This window comes from Prionailurus viverrinus, chromosome B2 (assembly GCF_022837055.1).
Source record: "Prionailurus viverrinus isolate Anna chromosome B2, UM_Priviv_1.0, whole genome shotgun sequence".
In the NCBI taxonomy this organism is placed as follows: Eukaryota; Metazoa; Chordata; class Mammalia; order Carnivora; family Felidae; genus Prionailurus; species Prionailurus viverrinus.
This window is the reverse complement of record NC_062565.1, coordinates 76,041,559-76,060,694: the sequence shown is the minus strand read 5'-3', so window position 1 is coordinate 76,060,694 and position 19,136 is coordinate 76,041,559. Positions and strand designations below refer to the sequence as shown.

The following is a 19,136-nucleotide window of genomic DNA, read 5'->3' as shown; positions in this document are numbered from 1 at the left end:
AAGCAAGAAAATGAAAGCCACTGCCTCTGATTTAATATGAAACCTCTGTCGCATCAAAAGATTAGGGCTTAGGTAAAAATATTGACAAGAAAATAAGGCTTAATGGAAGCACATTAAATACCACAATGTGGACACTTTCTTGTAGTTTCATTATTTAAAGTGAGGCAGAATGAAATCATTCTCTTAAGAGTGTTACTTTGGAAAACCTTCCGTATACAGAAAGCCTAAGATACCATTTTTAAATAAGGTCTCATTCCTTCTGGGATAATCACACATATTATTCATGTTAAAAGATACACACGGCAATTTAACAACTAGATGCTAACATGCTAGCAAACATTTGCATTTCCTTTCTATAGTATGTAAAAGGTGCAGTCCTATTCCTCATGTGAAATAATATTAAGAAAAACTCAATGGAATTAATCATTTCTCACCGTTATGATTTTGAGAAGTAAAACAAAAAGAAAAAAAAGACAGTAATAACATTCTTCACAAAGGCTCATCTTCCATTGTTTCCATACAAAAATCAGGCTATCTCAACATTTTTTTTTCTTATTCAACTGTAAAGGATGCTGATTTTTGTACTCAATTTTGTTTCAACAAATAGAGTTCCTAGAAGTATATAGACCCCAGAAATATAAATGCTTTTTTTTTTGCCAGCAAAAGATATATTTACACACCTCTCTCTCTCTCTCCCTATCTCTGTCTTTGTCTCATGCGCATGCTCATGCTTACACATACTCCACGTGTTCATGGAATAACTGAGAGAATTCAGGAAAGGACTCCTCCAGCTAGACCTATATGCTTTCTCCTCACTGGCCTGAGGTTCTGCTAACTGAATCCATTCCTCCTTGTCAGGCTCTCTGTCTTGAACAATTGTCAGTTCAAATGAAAATGCTCCTAAAATAAGAGTTTGTGGAGTCCATGAACTACCCCACATCAAGCTAATGAGCTAATATTGTTCATTAGCATCATATTGACAAATAGTTTAAATTTACTTGGAGGAATAATTATTATCGTTTTGAGGGCACCTACAAGTTTTGAGGGCACTGTCTAGGCACTGTGAGGAGTATCAGGACCACTCAGTCTCCTACCCAGTGGGACGTGAAAGAGACAGGTCAAGGACAAGAAGACAGAGAAAATAAGGTTATAATAGAAGAGATAGAGGAAGAGATGACAACAGGTGGAAAAGGAAATTAAAACAGAAAACCAGAAAATGTCAAAGGCAAATTTCCTCTCTTACAGTTTTGCATGGCATGACCAAAGAGCCAAAATATAGCAACAATTTGTCAAATCTGCTTTCCTTCACCTGCCCTTTTGCAGACCAGAGAGCCTTGCAAGAATAAGAAAAATCAGTCATGCCCATGACTATGTTTTTAATTGCAGAAATATCTGACATACTTACCCAAACATTTGTCTCTATGAATAAAGGGATGCTATTAAGGATTGCATAGAATTGCAAGGCTTTTGCATAAGGTTTTATGAAATTTTAGTTATTAATATAATTGCTGTTGAAACATGAAACTGAGACACATCTCTGCACGACAAAAACATAACCACTTCTTCTCTGCCTGATTCTTTCACTTGTGTGCTAAAATAAACTAGAGGCGGCTGAAGTTTAGAACAGTTTTTCAGAACTGTAAATCCTGTTGAGTGTAAGCCACTTAGAGAAGGGTGATTGGTCGAAGATTATTGGTCTCTTTCAGATGGTATCAAATTAAGGGCTGGATTCAGCTCCTGGAGTCTGTGATAGCAATTACAGATGGAGCGAACTTCAAACGCTTTGGAGCTTGTGTCTAATTCAGAGTAACACATGACATCTTGGACAGATCCCGACATGCTTATGAAAGTATAAATGGAGTTGGAAATCTCACGAAATAAGTTAAAGATATCATCCTTTATGAGGTATGACTATAAAGTAATAGAACTGCTTTTGAAACCAACATTGCAGAACTTACACGTGCAAGTTGAATGTTGTCCCTTTAAAAACAGTCATGTGAGAGGTTCTACATTCACCCAAATGTTGCTGCCAGAAACGGCCATGGTCTTTCCTTGCCAATGGAAATGCCTCTGCTTTGGAGTGTAAATTGGAAATTTAAAATGGATGAAGATGTGCAGCCCAAGGTCTGATGAATAAAGTTAGTAGTTCAACTGAGGGATGGAATTCAATGGAGCAACAAGTAAATGAACCTTGTTAAGAAATTTTGCATTGTAACGTGTAATAAAAATAGCTAACACTTGCATTCTTACCACGTGCCAGATGCTGTCCCAAGCATTTGACACACGTGATTTCATGCAATGTCCACACTAACTCTGTGATGCAAGCTGTATCAACACCATTCTAAAAGGAGGGAAACTGAGGCACAGAGGAAAACAAAGCACCAGACCAGGCGGCTAGTGAGTGGCAGAACCAAGGATTCAAGCCTGGGGAGTCAGTCTCCAAAGCCCTTGCCTTTAAGTACTGTGCAATATTACCTCCAAGAGTCGCCCTAAAGGAAGACCTAATCAAGTTCCGATTTAGTGGAACAGGCTGTTGGATGTAACATTTGCTCATTATCAACTCTGAACATTCATAATGTATTAATGTGCGAGTATTCAAAGGCTTGGATTTGAAGTTTACGGGCTAGCTTGCAGGAGCCTATCCTGTAACGAGTGATTGAGCCTGTTTCAGTCCGCTTTGTGGCAACTGTGGGGGAAAGTTTATGCCACTACTATTCCCTCTGAATTTGGGGTTTTGAAAATTCTCTAAATATAGTGTTTGTGAGTGTCAGACTCTCTTATAGGTTCACAAACTTTCAGGGACAGCATTTATTCGGATGCTGTGCATTGAGAGTATTTGGAAATATTCAAAACAGCGAGGGATCCAGCTGAGGACAAGTGGGCTTGTGAGTTCCTCAGGACTCATGCCGGCCAAGGAGAGCCAACAGCAAGATATGCTGGCGAGAGTGCAGGCTTCATAATCAATCAGACCTGATAACGTTGAGTAACTTTGTTGACTTCTCTGAGCCTCAGTTTCCTCACCTGCAAAGCAGGGGTCCCAATGCTCACAGGCTGTGTAAGGATTAAGTAAAATATAATTTAATCTAATTTTGCATGGTACAATCTGTAACAACACACCTTTTATAAATAGGAGTTTTCTTCCTTTTTCAGAAATATCCTTGGATTCTCCAGCTGAAAATAAATTACCTTCCAAATCATTGACTCAGCTTTCTCAGTGTTAGGAGTGTAATTGTGATACGGTAATTTAGACGCACAGAGGAAGGTTATTTTTACTGGTCTTGTTCATGATTCACCCCTGCTATTTTATTTGCCTAAAGTTTAGTGCCTGCAGCAGGCACCAATTGGGTTCCAACTGATAGAGACAGCACATGGGAGGAGGTGTGGGGTCTGACAAAGGGCTTGCAGCTGTTGAGAGAGCAAATGGATTAGGCAGCCAAGACCAGAAGCATCTGGTAAAACCGACATTTTTTTTCCACAAAATTGACGTTTCTGTCATAAACAATAATTCCTAGCTTTCTTTTCACTACATTTGGAAACTTTTTTTTTTTTTTTTTTAGTGTGGGGATGAGAAGATAGGGGTAGTTCTCTGTCTGATTACCATTTTCTTCAGAGGAAAAGAGGAAGACAACTGAAATACAAAATAAAGGCCAAGGAAAGTATGTATACTTGTGCGAATGCTTGTGTGTGTTGGGGGGGGGGGGGTTGCGGTGCATTTGTCTGCAGCACAGAATAGGCATAAGGGGAGGCGTGGGCCCAGAGAGGCTGGGAAAGTTCACTGAAGTAAATCTTGGGAAAAACAATGGAAATGTTAAGGTATGCATCAAGATTACCAATCAGATAGCATTGATCATCAAACTGATGTCCCAGGATATCTCTGAATTTGCACTGTCACATGTTGTCCAGTTCTCCTTTCCTCATACAGACCAAGTACCACCTGAGCCTTGAGGAGTGACTCCAGGTGGAGAGACAGGGAAGGAAGCAGTATCTAGAACAACGCTGAGTCATTCCCCCAAATATCCCTCAGGAGGCTGAGGTGCTCACAGCGACAATGTGGTAATTTTGTCCACTTTAAAGAATACTCAGGTCCAAAACCCAGTACAATCTGAAAGCAAAGCCAGACTCAGACTGGCCCAGGACTTCCCTGGCCTTATGATGCACCCCTCCCCAGGAACAGCCCAAGGTGGACCTACCATTCCTCAGAATAACTCATTCAATAAACACTTCAGAATGAATACCTACCCTCTGGCAGGCCCTGTTAGTATGGATAGAGATCAGGAAGTAATCACAAAACCAAGGCACGAAAGCCTCTGACCTCCCAGAACTTATATTCTTATGGTAAGACAAAAACAATAAACAAGCTAAATAAATAATAAATAGATATAGTGTAGTAGATGGTGATAAGTGCGGGAAAGGGGAATAGAGTGTGAAAGGAGCAGTGTCAGCCTCAAGTGAGGGAAGAAGCCTGATGTAGCTGCAGGTAGCAGTCGCCAGGTAGAGGCAGGCAGGGTGCAGAAGCTGGGGCCAGAGTATGTGAGAAGGGCTTGAGGGACAGCAGAGAGGCCAATGTCAAGTGAGCAAGGAGGAGAATATTAGATGAGGTCAGAATAATGGAAGCAGGATACAGGCTATTGTTAAAAACAAGACAACATGGGGGCACCTGGGTGGCTTAATCGGTTAAGTGTCTGACTTTAGCTCAGGTCATGATCTCACCGTTCGTGAGTTCAAGCCCCGCATCAGGCTCTGTGCTGACAGCTCAGAACCTGGAACCTGCTTCAGATTCTTGTCTCATTCTCTCTCTGCCCCTACCCCACTTGTGCTGTCTCTCAAAAATAGATAAATGTAAAAAAAAATTAACAAAAAAACCAAAAACAAAAACAAGACAACATGTCCCAAATGGAGTCACTTATGCTAAGCCTCACATCACCAAACCAAGACCTGACTTAATTACAGTTTTTGGCTCTTTCAGAATTGGAGTCTTAAACCAACCAATGAGAAATTCCCTGGTCAGCAGTTGATCTAATAGACTCCTGCCATTCCCTATAGGAAAGTAACTTTGTAATAACTAGTCTGTTTTGTTGCTGGTGGTGTTACTGTCATTGTTGCCTAGTGTGGCTTCCTTGTTCTTGATTCCTTGCACCTATAAAAGCCTTTCATTTTGCACAGCTTCTCAGAGCTCCTTTCTATCTACTAGATTGGAATGCTGCCTGATTTGTGAGTCACGGAATAAAGCCAAGAGTATCTTTAAAATTACTCAGTTGAATCTTTTTTAACACTGGGGAGGGCTTTTTGGCTTCTACTTTGAGTAAGATGGGACAGAGCACCTACTGTGTGCTAGGCATTAAATGGGGTTCTGTCTTATGAGTATTCTCTGGAGTGCTACCAAACAGATAAAACTAGCTCCTTTATCAGACAAGGCAAGTGGAGCTGAGAATTCACGATTAGCCCAAGATAACACTGCTGCAAGATGGAGGAACAAAGGGTGCACACCAGAGCCCATGCAGACCAGAGCCTGAATCCCCACAACCTGCAGGGCAGGTAAAAATCAGAAACCCTGGACAGGGTGTGACCTGCCAAACTGCAGGGTTGCCTAAAAGCAATCCTGTTGTGAAAAAGTTGTCATAAAGTGTTGCCATAAAGTATTTACATCTGTCTTAGTGCCATCCTCTCTGGAGGACTCTAAATGACTCATGGTTTCCAAGACTGGTTTGTACGGGAATCACTGAGGGGATTATTTGAAAACACTGGTTTCAGAACCCAACTGGAGACGACTGAACCAGGAGATTGTGGTCCGTAAAACTTTCTGATGATGGACCTATATTTTACTGAAGCACTTCATAGATAAAAGTATTAGGAAGAAGGCATTTTGGAAATGAAACCACAAGTACAAATCTCGTGGTATACAGTCTTCGATCCCAATTAATTAAAGGACAAAACTCAAAGCCTTTACTGCCTTGTTAGTTGTTCACTTAATTGATTTGTTGCTTTATCTACTGAGTTGTTTTTACATTTTGGAATCATAGCTATTAAGTGTTCAGTAAATGTGCTTAGCTGACAAGTTTTGCAATAACCTTTTTTTATGGTCTACTTACTACTTTAAATTTTTTAAAATGTTTATTTACTTTTGAAAGAGGGAGAGAGAGACAGAGAGAGAGAGACACGGAGAGTGCGAGTAGGGAAGGGGCAGAGAGAGAGGGAGATACAGTATCTGAAACAGGCTCCAGGCTTTGAGGTGTCAGCACAGAGCCCAATGCGGGGCTTGAACCCAGGATCCATGAGATCATGACCTGAGCCAAAGTCAGATGATGTTTAACTGACTGAGCCACCCAGGTGCCCCTACTTACTACATTTAATAAATGCACCATTTTTTTTTTCAACGTTTATTTATTTTGGGGACAGAGAGAGACAGAGCATGAACGGGGGAGGGGCAGAGAGAGAGGGAGACACAGAATCAGAAACAGGCTCCAGGCTCTGAGCCATCAGCCCAGAGCCCGACGCGGGGCTCGAACTCACGGACCGCGAGATCGTGACCTGGCTGAAGTCGGACGCTCAACCGACTGCGCCACCCAGGCGCCCCATAAATGCACCATTTTAACCTGTTAAAAACAAAAACCCAAAAGCCATGCAAAACAAGTGGTTTAAACCACTAGTAAGTTTCACTACCTTCCTCTGTGCCTGTAATCTCACCACACCTATAACAAAGACGTAAATTCTGCTTTCTTAAGAACTAATAAAATAATCTCCTAAGGACCACCATAATCAAGTTATTTTAAAAATCCAAATTGACGTACGTCGTTCTGTTTCTTTACCAAAAAATGTTTCACTTTTTATAGTGACCATGAGATAGCTTTGCCTTTTACATTACCGAAATGTGAATTGCTTCATGTGGTATTATTTGCTAATGCTGCCACACAAGCCATAGGTAATCTGCAATACTGTTCAGATAGGGGGGAGGTGGAGAGCTTTGATGGTTCACACCATGGAAGAAACAAAGGAAGGACGTGTGCCCTGGAGCTGTCCTAACCTTCTCGCGTCTCTCTCACCACCCATTCTGCCACCAGTGGCCCGATCTCTAAAATCAACCGAGTCCCACCAGTTTACTGTGGCAGGTTGAAAACCAGTTCTTTCGCTTTTTGTTTTGTTTTCTTACAGATTTGTTCCTGTATGATCCCATTCCAGTGCTTGAAAAAGCAGAGCAAACATTACATAATCCCTGCTGATTGAAGGATAATGAATATTCAGTTTTCAAAATCACTTCCAGATAACATCGGCCACTTAAAATTAGTTTAAGTACTTTAATGTGTTTTAATCGGAAATGGATGAAATCGAAGTGGTACTTCTCTACTAAATGAAGGTGTTTGGTTTATAGGAATTATTTCAGTAAGATAGTCCTAAATGTTACCATCTGAGAATAAACAGCAACCTATCAACACTTCTTACGTATGTACACGACAGACCAGTGACACTCAGAATGCAGGCCTCCTTCCCCTGCTGCCAGGCAGGCCCTGTACCCGCTTCTGGTTGATGGACTGGGAAGACTTGGCAGAATGTGATCATCCAGGAAAGGCCTCATTTGTTCTCTTCCCCTGCTGAAGCAGTCATAGGACAGGTGAGATGACAGATCCCTGACATCAAAACAAATGGGCTCCTGGGTGACCACGTGGAGGACAATTGCACAATTGGTCTGACAAGGCAATCAGACTTCCAGTAGACTTTGCACAAAAGAAAAATAATGCTTCTTTTGTATTAAGTTGCTGTGATTTAGGTGCTATTTGTCACTGCACCATAACCTATCCTAGTCTGATGAATACCGTATGGACTGAAGAAACATGTTTAACAATGCCAGAATGCTAACAACATAGTAACCTCATTTAAAAAAAATTTTTTTAACATTTATCTTTGAGAGACAGTGAGAGACAGAGCGCAAGCCGAGAAGGGGAAGAGAGAGAGGGAGACACAGAATCTGAAGCAGGGTCCAGGCTCTGAGCTGTCAGTACAGAGTCCGACATGGGGTTCAAACTCATGGACCGTGAGATCGTGACCTGAGCCAAAGTTGGACGCTTAGCCAACTGAGCCACCCAGCACCCTTCACAGTAACCTCATTTTAGAGGATTCTCCAGCATTCTGTCCATTTGGACCTTACTTCCAGCATTCTGTCCATTTGGACCTCACTTACTCCTTTTTGGTTTGTTTGGGTTTTTTTTTTCTTTTTTTGATAAGTTTTTCTTTTCTGTATCCATGTATTATAACTGAACATTTATAATATGCTTTTTTTCATTGTCATCTCCAAACAGAGTTCAATATACATGTAAGAGAATTATAAAAATGCAAAATCCTTCTGGTCCCTTACTCAGTCATCCCCTACGTCCTTACTACCTCTTCTGTATGGTCATAGGTCAGTCTCTTTCCACAGCATACACAGTGGCTAAGAGTATAGGCTGTAGGGTCAAGCAGATCCAGATTAAAGCCACCTCAGTAGGTGTTTCCATGCTTCGCTTTCCTCAGTGCTGAAGTCCGATGATTGGAGAAATGATCTCATGAGTTCTTGTTCTGGGTTTTGTTTTGCTTTAAGATACACAAGACAAATAGGTATAAAGCATTTAGCACAGTGCCAGAACAGATGTTTCATCACGTGATTTAAAGAGGAGGGAAACAAATGTTTGCTGAACGGATCTTGCTGTTTTACGTGAATTATCTCACTTAAAACTCAAAACAGCCCTGCCATTAGGTATCATCCCCACTTTATAAGTAAGAAAACGATGGGGCGCCTGGGTGGCTCAGTCGATTAAGCATCCAACTTCGGCCCAGGTCATGATCTCACAGTTCACGAGTTCAAGCCCTGCATCCAACTCTGTGCTGACAGCTCAGAGCCAGAGCCTGGAGCCTGCTTCAGATTCTGTGTCTCCCTCTCTCTCTGTCCCTCCCCAGCTCATGCTCACACTCTGTCAAAAATAAACTTAAAAAAGACAACGAAGATTCCGAAGGGGTTAAAGAACTCGCCCAATCTCACAAAAGCTGTCAGTGCTAGAGCTGTGAGTGGAGCCACATCTGTCAGGAGCCCAGCCGACTGCTCCTTTCACTGCACCAGCCTTGTCCTTACTCACCATTAGGGATAAAGATTTTCTGGGCACATGTTTTTATTTATTTATTTATTTTTATTTTGAGAGAAAGAGAGGGAGAGGGAGCATGTGAACATGGGAGGGGCAGAGGGAGGGAGAGAGAGAGACAGAGAGACAGAGACAGAGAGAGGGAGAGAGAATCTTAAGCAGGCTGCAAGCTCAGCACGGAGCCTGACACAGGGCTTGATCCCACGACCCTGGGATCATGACCTGAGCCAAAATCAAGAGTCAGATGCTCAGCTGACTGAACCACCCAGGAACCCCAGGCACATGTTTCTAGAAAACATTAAAAGGCAACAGCTCGAAATTGTAAAAATCCAACCACAATGACTAGATAGTAGTTTAAAACATAATTTATATTGTATATTAAAAATATTTTTAAATCATGTTAAAAATAAATCAAGCTTATATAATCAAGTTCACTGATGTTTCTTCTTCAACTCCTTAGCTCCTTAGTCTAGTCTCCTGTCAACAAAGATTGTACCTTTTTGTTCATAAAAATGGTTGGTTAGGTTAGAGCCATTTGAAGAAATTATTTCAATCAGCGCAAGTAACATTTTTGTCTTTAGGTATTTCCTTTATTAAATACAGTGTTTACAAAAATTTTCTAGTCAAAGTCTTTCACAGGAAACATGAGGCAGTTACAAAGTAGTAACCACTTTACTTGTATCCCTTCCTTCTGTAGGCGTTTTATTTTTCTATGTTTCTTTTGGGGCCTTTCCCGTCATCTAAAGAACCCATTTAATCACGAATTAATAACTTTCAAAGACTTCACCCAGTAGATACCAGAAACCAAAGTACAAGAAAAATCAACCAACTAAAGGAAGGATGTTAGTTTGAATTTCGAATGTGTTTGGATTTAAAGTACATCGACCTCTGCCCGTGCCCTCATTTTTAGAATGCACCTCATCCTGGCGAATTATTCCTGAAATAGCAACACAAATGGCACCTCCATGTATGTATTAAAACCTCAAATAAAGAGCTGCTAATTGTGATTTGAGGTGATTTTTTTAATGGCCGGTCCTGGCAATTTTTTATGACTCCCAAATGAATTTTAGTCTGAAAGGGTTTGGAAATCAAGGTGATAAACAATATGTCTAATTGCTGGGGTAATGTTCTACACACCATGAAAATTTGGGTTTCGTGTAATTAAAATTTTATTTTTAAATAAACAAATAATTGATGCCGGGGCAATTGCCAATGCCAGTGGCATCCCTGCTGGAAGAAAGGCACAGTCCCTCGCAGCTGGGGCGGTGCCTGCAGGCGTCTCCACTTCTTGAGGAGACCTGCTTCAGTCCTTGACCCAGAGAAACATACAAGTACCTAAGGCAACAAAGCTTTACTTTGTTTCTTTCCATAAGTGGTACATATATTTTAGCTTTCAAAATAATCTCCTTTCTGGAACCAAAACAATCTTCCTTTTAAATTTATGACCTGCTTTAAAGGGTTTGATTGTCAAACTAAAGGTTAGTTAATGTCTTGGCTTCAATAAAACTTGATTAAAGCTGAAAGATATAATAGTTACAAAATCATAAGAAATAGAAAAAAATGCCTTTGGATTTTTAACCTAAAACTCAGCAAAGTATCTGGAAGGTAGACTTTTCTAGAAAGAAACAAATGGTAGTTATTCTTTATGCAGTACATTTAAATTGGTTTGTAATGCCCTGCCCCAGCAGAAATTTTATTTTTAAGTTAAAAAGAAAAAGCAAAAGGATATAGTATGTGTGCATTGTTGATAACAGAAAACGCAAGAGATCATGTTTTGTAAAAAATATCTGTTATGTAAACCATTTTGATCTTACCTTTAAAAATGTATTATAAATGCCTATATTTTACAAGTAAGTGCTATATTATCTTGGAAGTTAAAACTCAAAATTTAATTGGGAGGTAAATGAAGAGCTGGAACTTTTTTTTTTTTTTTTTTGGTTTAATGAACCTACTTAAAGTTTAGAAAAATGCATCAAATTAAAAACAATCCTCAATTTAGGCTGCAACACAAAACACCCACAGACCTCAGGAAATCACCAGGCTCATTCACCTTGACCTTTGGCCTCTCACACATTCTAACATTTAGTTTTCTTCCTTCTGTCCATCTGCTTGAACCATTAGTAAAGTTCTTTTGCAACAGCTCGCACAAGTAAGCCAGCTGTCATCGGAGCATATTTAAACTCTGCCTCTTAGTTTCCACTGAATCATGTGTTTGCCCACAGGTCTCATTAAATACAAGGAAGGGCAGTAGTGCAGTCTCAAAACGCTCTGGGGGAACAGACCGTGTACATAAAAGGGTGGTCCAAAGGCCCTTAAACTAATTTGCTTGCTTAGCTTTTTTTTTCTTTTTTCTTTTTTCTTTTCAATCTTCAGAGGAGTTTTCTGTGGAGAAACAAGATAAACGAGAAATGTATGCAAGGTGATCTATAGAATAAAAAAAAGGATGATAGGTACATTACCAGAAAAAGAGAGAATGAGAGAGAGAGAGAGAGAGAGAGAGAGCCTTTTTTAACAATAAGCTTTAAAAAATACAACTCTTGCACCAACTCCCTTTGATTTGACTTAGGAAATAAATGAATCGTTCATGGTAAGTTCCTGATTTTACCAGAGAGTACAGTGGAGAAGGGGATTTAAGAAAATGGCCAGATGCCACATCAGAGTTGTCAAACTTACTGCTCAAAGGTTAATTGAACTGTCTTTAGTAAAACCCAAAAAAGAAAATGAAAACGTGTCCACTTCCGTACTGTGGAAAGGGTTAAAATGCTGGACTTCCAAGTGAACAGGATATGAAATTTCAAGGCCCATTCTAAGGAGGAAGGCCAGGAAGCAATTAACACCAGGTAAAGCAGGCAAATTAGAGTGGATATCAGGGCATTTGGGGTTCCATTTTTCATAGGGGCAGTATAGATATTTTGGCTGGTCTCCTAAATACTTTTCATTTTCACTGCCATCAGTCTGCTGAGGCTGAGGTCAGACTGTAAAATCAATCACAATGAATATTAACCAGGGCACACTCTGCTAAAGCCAGCCCATCAACAGAATGATCAGAAACACAAATCAAAAGTAGCAAGGCTGAGATTTCACTTGTGCGTCGCAGGAATGGCCAACATATTTGCATCTCTACTAATAGAGTCTATTTCAGAAGTAAAATTAACAGTGGCATTTCCCAAGTCTCTCCAAACTATATGGAGCTCTGATGGATCAAGTCACATCTCTTGGACTCTGTTTTCGATCTCGCCCTCCCCGTCCTTGTCAGGCAGACTCATATGCATTCCATACCTTACCACCCAGTCCCCAGGTACTACAAAATAATGTGTCATTAGTGATTTTACAAGGAACATTATTTCATACAGAAACCCTCTCTGTGCTAGACACATATTTGAACTCAAATTCAGTTTGTGATTCTGTTTCTGTACACTGTTTTTCTTGATTACTTTGGGAACAAATCCTCAATGGGAATTTTCAAGACTGTTCAAGATTGGTGGGCACATGGGACCTACTTATGCTCCTTTCCTCACATTTAAGTTTCTGCCCTTAAAACTGCATCTTCTCTGGGAGTGTAAGATAACAATAGAGAAGGGGCATATCCTTCCCTCTTTCTGGCCTTCCCCTACTTCTGAGAGACTGAATACCAACAGTCCCCAGATCACATATAACAATGGAAATACGATCCACAACCTGCAGCAACCTTTTCAGGAAAACAACCCCTTTATCTGTAATAAGCAGCCAGGAAGCCAACCTGCCAGAAGTCAGACTTGTAAGAAGTCCGAGTGTTACCTCTAGTAATAATCCAGGAAGCCAAACAATAACCCCTCTAACAATGGGTCCCAAATGACCAGTACTTGATTAATAACTGACAGCGCCCCTACTTTTTGTTTCCACTTCCGCCTCAGGACCAACCAGAGAAAGCCAAGTACACACTCTTAACCAATCAACTTAACACAACTCTTAACTAGAATGTCCCGCTTCTAGTTAGCGCACCGACAGCTTCCCCACACCAACAGCCTCTAATCAGGGCACACGCGAAGCCTTCCCTTTTCTCTACCATAAAGCTTTCCCACGCCTCTGCCAGCCTTTGAGTCTCTGCCACATGAAAATGATAGTGCTGACTCTCTTGTTAAGCAAGCTCTGAATAAATAGCTTTTGCTTGTTCTCATTTGATCGGTCGTTGTTTATTTCCACACTTCCAAGAAAGAGAAGCAATTCATGAGTATCCAATTCATGTCTTGGCTAAAGTACATTTTTCCAGTCTTTTTGGCAGTAACTTAATTCACACAAAAAATAATGAGATCTGTACTAATTTCTCTTTTTTTCCTGCATGTATCCTCCTTCTGCCAAAACTCCAGAAGAGAGGAGGTTATCGGCACTTCCAATCTCAGTTCATTGTCTTGCCACATGGAGTCCAGTGGTTATAAGTTCAGGCACTAGCATTTTGGGGACCAGAATATCCAATGAGGATATCAAAGCTCTTTCCTCTGACATAGACAATTGCAGCACAATCGGCCTACCTGGCTTTAGAATGTGGCCGAGGCAGCTGGTGGCTCCTGTGGGCTAAGATGATTCATATTGTGGCCGTAACTGTGTTCCAGGATGGTGCTAGACTACCAGAATTTGAATGCCAGAAGAGGCAGGAGGATACTTAAATTCTGCAAGAATTTCAGGGCACCAGTGTTTGAGATTTGGAACATTTAAATGGCTACTATTGAGCATTTCATATGCTTAGTGGCATTTAGTGGCTCTTGGATTCATTATGTAGTCTACAGGCTCCTGGGGTACTCAATACCCCGGCCCCACCGTGTGTTCTCAAACTACCATAAAATTATTCACTACACAAATGCTAATACAGATTGTGGGTTTAGCCAGGTAAGAAGATGGACTTCATCAATGAATCATTTAAGAGAATGGGATCATTATGGTAAAATATGTGCATTATATTTTAGGCATATTAAGGTAGAGAAAAAAATCTGTGTAATTATTACAAACTTAAGGACTAAGAAGAAAAATTTAAATGTATATGCCATAAAACTCTATCTCTAGGAACCAGGGAATCAAGAAAAAAGAGGATAATTTTTTAAATCAGGATTTTTAGTCTTTCTTTCAGAAACTGGATGGCATGGATTAGAAAGAAAGAAAGAAAGAAAGAAAAGATAGAAAGACAAGGAAGGAAGGAAAGAAGGAAGGAAGGAGAGAAAGAAAGAAAGAAAAGAAAGAAAGAAAGAAAAAGAAAGAAAGAAAGAAAGAAAGAAAGAAAGAAAAGAAAGAAAGAGAAAGAAAGAAAGAAAGAAAGAGAATGAAGGGAAGGAGGAAGGAAGGCAGGGAGGGGGGAAGGAAGGGTAACAGAGAGGAAGGGAGATGGATAGGAGAGAAAGAGGGAAAGAGAGAAATAAAGACACACTGACTTGCTCTGAGAAAGAATTTTACTCAAGAAAAAAAAATTTCAATGCCTAGAGGTCAAGTTAAATGGATATGAAAAATAGAAAGGAAATACACTCTCTATGTAAATGATTTTGGGGGACTAATCAGGCAGTATTGGATTTAGATCAGGAAAGGTAATTGGAGACTTTCAGGCAAGAATCTAACTGACAAAAATCTGGGGACCCTATGGAACATGCTTTAAAGAGTAAGATCTTGGATCAAAGGTATTCCAGAACACACAGCAGTGGAAGCAACCAACCGGGACACAGAAAGAAGAAGCCTTGGGACCCTGCAGAGAACGGAGAATGCAGAGAAAAGATCAGACCATGTATTTGGAGAAGCCAGCCCTTTGAATAATGCTCAGGGACGTGCTGATACACCATGGCCACAGAATTAGAGCCTGTGGTCACTAAACAGAAAGTCTACTCTTGTCAACACTGGATTTCCCGGGAACACAATAGGAGAAGGAAAATTAAGTAGTTTAAAACACGTATGTAATTACTAAGGGAAGAAGAGAACTCCAGACTTAATATGGAGACTGCCACCATTTTGTAGGAAGACAAGGTTGCCTTCTTTTTGATGTAAAATGCCATTTAAACAGGGGGGTTGTGTTCCTGCGTATGGAATGCATAGGGCTGCATTTAACTTAATGATAGGGATTTCTCCCAAGTTCAAATGAATTTGCATTTTTAGGTCACAGGTTCAGGAAACTAGGACAAACTGATCTATTCCAGTAAAGCTGAAAAATACGTGTACGCTTTTTTCTTTTACTTTGTTTGGAAAAGGCTTTTGCTACAAGAATTACCTTGGTCACATTGGTTGTGGGTTTCCTCCTGTAATATGTTCTATTGGTCCTTTGTAACTTTGGAAAACCAAAACAGGAGAATGACAGAGTAGGGTTAATTCACCGATGGAGACACCGAAGGAGTGGCATCTATTACTCAGCTGCCATCATTCTAGTCCATGCTGTAGGTGCCACAGGTACCAGGAGTCTGAATGGGACAATCTCATTCATGCACACATCCAGCAAATACTTAGTGAACACATGCCTACAGTGTGCTGGCAACTGTTCTAAATTCTGGAGATATAATGGCGAGCAAAACCACAGACATTCACGAAAGAATCACTCAATGAATGTATTCTGTCCAGTGGAAATAAATGTTCTAGAGGGAGGAAGCATCTGTGGTGTGAGAGGTTTAAACAAAAGAATCTACGTCAGGGAAAGCTCTCCTACAGAAACGCCATGAACTGCGATCTGCAGAAGAGTAGAATTTAACTAGGGTGAACGACAGAAGAGCTTTCCAGACAGAGAGAAACTGCCACAAAGAGGGCCTGATTCCAAGGATATGAAATAAGCCAGAATAGGTGGAATACAAAGACTGAGAGGTGCAGTGAGAGAAAGAGACAAAGGCTCAGTGAGACCATGTAGGGCCTCAGGGCTATGTTATAGATCTGAGTCTTTATCTTAAGAGCATTATAAAACTATTGACAGGTTGTAAGCAATGAGGATCCAATTTGTTTCTGAAGTTTACTTCAAAACCCAACAGGCTGGGCAATACAAGAAGAGAGAATGTAGGAGGATTACGTTTAGTAAGAATTGAAATAGTACAGATAAGAAATGAAAGCACCTTGGGCTAAGGTGTTAAATGCAAATCAGTTGATGAATTTTTAAAACTTTAAAGAAGTAATAGTTGACAAGCCTTGAGTGTAGACTAGAGGTGAGAGTGTGGAAGTTACCCATGATTACTCCTTAGTTGCTCACTTATGTACGTGAAGGACCAGATACTGGTGCCGTCACTGAGACCAGAACACTGGGAGGAGAGGGAATTTGGAGGCAGTCGTAATCTCGATCTTGAATTTGAGGAATCTTTGTGACATCTAAGAAGATATCCAAGGAGTCATGATGTGTGAGTCAGGAGTTCAGATGAGAGGTCTCTGCTTGAGAAATAGATTTGTAACTTACAGTCGTATTATTTACAAGGCAAAAGTCAAGCCATGGGCATTGAAGGAGATTGTCTAAGGAGAAAGTAGATAGTGGGAAAAGAGACCGTAGAGCTGAGACTGATGAACTTCTGAAATTTAGTGTCCACATGAGGAGGGATGAGCCTCAAGGTGACTGAGGAGGCAGGTCCAGAGAGGGAAGAGGAAAACCAAAGGAATATTCCACCACCCTGATACTTGCTCCTCCCCAGAAGAGGTAGGGTGTCTAACTGTTATACCTCTTAAAGCTTCATCTTCATGGCGTGAGGGTGTTTCAAGTAAAGAAAACTCTTCAAGTGGAAAGTTGACTATTTTCAAATGTTTCTTCTAGATTGTATGAGATGAAGATTGAGAACTACCCTTTGGGTTTAGTGGTAAGGAGGCCAGTGGTGACCAGGGGGAGAGGTTTCAATCAATGAAAGAATGAGGAGGAAGCCAGACAGGAGTCTTTTGAGAGGTGGGAGGTGACCAAATTAGATCTATAATTGTGCAGTCAATTGATTGGAGTTCCAGTGTTCTAAGGGGCCTGGCAGTGTTCAGCTGCTGAAAAAGATATCGGTTAATGGAGAATTTGATAACTTAGGAATGCACGCTAAAATGATAGGAATAACCAGTCTGAATGCCAATATCACATTTAATCTCCCAACAAATAGAAGGCATGGAATAAGAGAAAATACTCCATCAGTCCAAAGGAAAGCAAGAAAAAGTTACAAAAGAAACACAGAAAAAGTGGAAGAAAAGAAAGTACAAAATAATAGTACTAATCCAAGTTTATCTGTAGCGGTAAGTGCAAAAATACTAATTGTTCCAAATGATGGATTTAAAAAAAAAAAAAAGATTCAGAGGGCTCCTGAGTGGCTCAGTCGGTTAAGCATCCGACTTTGGCTCAGGTCATGATCTCATGGTTCACGAGTTTGAGCCCCATGTCAGGCTCTGTGCTGACAGCTCAGAGCCTGGAGCCTGCTTTGGATTCTGTGTCTCTCTCTCTCTCTCTGCTCCTCCCCTGCTCATGCTCCATCTCTCTCTGTCTCTCAAAAATAAATAAATAAACATAAAAAAATTTTTGTTTAAAGATTCAAAATGTAACAGCAACAAAAATATAAATTTCCTAGGAATAAATCTGGCAAAATATGTATAAGAGCTTTATAGAGAGATTCATAAAATTTTATTGAAATACATTAAATAAGGCTCTATATATGGAGAGATATGTGCTGTTCATGCACACTTAATTTATGTGTGTATCTATCTATATAAATATTTTTATGTATATACATATATAATGGAAGAAATAAGTATATTACACAACAGGTAAACGCAACAATTTTTACTTCCATACAACACTATAGGTAAATCTCAGGACAGAGATTGAATGAAAGATACGATTAATAGATACGTGATATGTTGTTTATGCAAACAAAAATACATTGAAATATAGAAAGGTGATTACCCTCTGAGAGGGGATGAATAGAGATAGATGGGGAGTGCATGGAGACCCCAAAGGAAATAGTAATATTTTATGCTTTAATCTGGGTGGGGGGCATACAAGGGTTCAATGTATCATCCCCCTTCATACCCCACATATATTTTATTAATATTATTTTAATATTCTCTTTGCTTTTCACTTGTTTTATTCAACAATAAAACAGTCTTTAAAACACACACACACACACACACACACACACACACACACAAACACACACACTCCCATCCTGCTAAAGATCAGTCACCCCATTGCATATATACCTCATCTGATTCCTAAGGTATAGTATGACCAGAGTTTATCACCAAAGTCTGGATTAGCTTGAGGATTTGGGAAAATTGATTAAAGGTACTACAGACCACCGGCTTTCGTAATCTACTGTTTCTATTACATTTGCTGTTTCTTACAATAATTTTTTGTCAAAATTATTTTTTCTAATTACTCTGGAAATGGTGTTGTTAATTAGCAGTCTCATACAGAGGCCTAGTTCAGTAATGTGCATTGTATTCTTTGTGCTCCCATTACCATAATTTAAAATACATTTTAATATCTGGTAGAGTGGGGTATCCTTATCAACCTTACATATGCATATATATATAAATGTTTATTTATTTTTGAGAGAGTGAGAGAGAGAGGGAGAGACAATGAGTGGGGAGGGGCAGAGAGAGGGAGACACAGAATTTGAAGCAGGCTCCAGCCTTTGAGCTGTCAGCACAGAGCCTGACATGGGGCTCGAACTCACTAGCTGTGAGATCTGACCTGAACTGACATCAGACACTTTACTGACTGAGGCACCTAGGTGCCCCAAAGGCATCTTTATCAGTCTTAACATTTCTTGCCTATTAATACTTCCAGATGATCTTCAAAATCATAACAAGTGTAATCAATATTATTTTCATTAAGATTGCATTAAACTTATAAAATAATTTAGAATTTATAAATAACATATTTATAATGTTTCCAGCATAATCTGGAAATAGCTCTCCATGTATTAAGATTTCCTGTTACTCTGTAAAGTTTGCTAACTTTAGATAGTTCTCATAATCCCTTTGGAAGTTACTTCAGTATATTTTCTCTTCTTTTTTTTTTTTTTTTTTGCTATTTACAATGTCATATTTTTAATACCTACTAATTGTTTTTGCAATATAAAAATTCTA

At 39.9% G+C, this 19,136-nt stretch overlaps 1 long non-coding RNA gene across 1 annotated transcript; it reads left to right on the top strand.

The window, feature by feature from the left end:
* The first annotated feature begins 670 nt into the window (after nt 1-670).
* On the top strand, nt 671-7,891 carry LOC125166008 (uncharacterized). Its single transcript, XR_007152311.1, has 3 exons — nt 671-1,905; nt 3,558-3,656; nt 7,150-7,891. It is a non-coding gene; the product is annotated as an uncharacterized LOC125166008 (long non-coding RNA).
* Nucleotides 7,892-19,136: the final 11,245 nt, after the last annotated feature.